This window comes from Poecilia formosa, unplaced genomic scaffold (genome assembly GCF_000485575.1).
Source record: "Poecilia formosa unplaced genomic scaffold, Poecilia_formosa-5.1.2 Scaffold17, whole genome shotgun sequence".
In the NCBI taxonomy this organism is placed as follows: Eukaryota; Metazoa; Chordata; class Actinopteri; order Cyprinodontiformes; family Poeciliidae; genus Poecilia; species Poecilia formosa.
This window is the reverse complement of record NW_006799956.1, coordinates 102,988-104,959: the sequence shown is the minus strand read 5'-3', so window position 1 is coordinate 104,959 and position 1,972 is coordinate 102,988.

Below are 1,972 nucleotides of genomic sequence, written 5' to 3'. Positions count from 1 at the left end.
GCATGCAGCAAGACGTGACACCGGATATCTCGGATCCAAAGGGATGGGTTCCTTTGACTTACCTTGGCATGGGCAGGTCTCACTCCTAGCTTGGATTATTGTTTCACCCCTTGATCAAACTTTTCCCTTTTTTAGCAGACCGAGCTGTCCAGCATTCAGGCGGGGTGCGACTACAGGGGGATCAGTTCACAGGAGGACCACACATGGGTTGTTAATCAAGGGGGACTTCAAAGGTCTCAGGACAATTTTTATTGGTAACTTTGTTTTGCTATCGCTTCACTCTGAGACTCCTCTGACATTAGCATGCAGAGCCTTCTGCCTGAGCTCCTGTTGACTTCCTTAGACATTAAGTGTTTCTGTAGGTAGGTAATCCTATTGAGTAAAACAAGCAGAGATGATCTCAAGCTTTTTTTTCCCCCAAGTCTTGAGTCAGTCAGCAGCAAATTCTACATATTTCATTATTGTCTGTCTTCCTGATTACACTGCTCCATTTACTTCCTATTTTTGTTTGTAGTCGGAGTTTTCTAACTCTCATATTGTGTGTATGTGAATTTATAAACAGTACATTTTCTTACATATTTGTTAAAACTGTCACCAAATCCTGACAGAATAACGTGAGACAGATAATCTGTGAAAAAAAACCCCAGCTCCTCTTCCTCCTCCATGTGGCCCTGCTACAGCGAGTTCCCTGTCATGAATGCTAAAGCTAGTTAGCATGGTCGCCAAGGATAACGGATAAACAGTTTGCCTTTAGTGCTAAGATGTGTCTCCATCATTAGCACAGCTGCAGCGTGTACACAAGCATGACTGACATTCCCAATTTGATATGTTTGCTTTGAAAGCACACTGAAATGGCGTTTGCTGTAAATTTGGAGCAACCTTGCTGAATTGAACAATGCAGACAACAACTTGCTTGTTAAATTTTATTCTCAGAAATCAGGAAAACACAAGAAGCTCCAGCAGCAGCTGCTGCTGCACATTTCTTGGTAGTTGGGCAGTAAAATGCAGTGAATGTTGCACGGTTTCCTCTGCACGGCCGGTGGGACGTTGACCCCCGCGCAAAGTTGCTTCTAGTTTATTTATTGTGGCAACAAAAACAATCCACTGGATGCTGAACAGAAGCGTGTTCAGAAACAAATCTAAGCCTAAAGCTGTTTTTAATCATCAAATGATTAAAACTTTCTGCCTGTACAAATAATTGCAGGAGGTATTTGAAGCAAGCGCAGATTTTTCTCCTCCTGATTATTTATTTTGTAGGAAGTGCCACATTTACACTGGCGCGTACAAGGCCTCGCTTGTTCTGAAGTCTAGTTTACTCAGTGTTAACTCCAGCGTTTTCCATTTTTTGCACTTCACCTGTCATGTACCTACATATTACAGCAAGCCTTTACAATGTCAACAAACGCCTGGACGGCAGCGTCGGGTCGCGCTGGTCCTGGGGGCTTCAGGCTAATGCCCTATGTCTGAACACACTGCAAGGAAATCCTTTAGCTTTAAAATAAGCCCTATGAATCCATATAGATCGATTAAAATGAAGAGCTTTTTTTCCCCGCTCGGTTTCATAGTGCATAAATTCTGCTGTTGGGTTTATTTCTGAGGAAACCTGCTGCCTGGTTTTGGTGAAGATAGCAGTATCTGCAGAGTTGTTCACTCAGCTGAAACACAGAATTTTGTCTCGGAGAAAAGGTTCAAATATCGTAAACCTTTCTACATTTTTCTACATGACAACTAAAAGTATCTATTTATTGTCACTGTATGTGATTGGAATGTACAAAGTGGTGCATGATACCAATGTAAAAGCCAGTGTTGTGGTACTCGAAATTGGTCTTGGTCTCAAGACCGGTCTTAAGACCATTTTTTGATGGTCTCGTCTCGGACTCGACCGCATTTGGTCTCGGTTTTGTCTCGGTCTCGGGCGCTGAGGACTCGGCATTTTATTTCAAGACCAGTCGAGACCGCAACTGTGAAAATA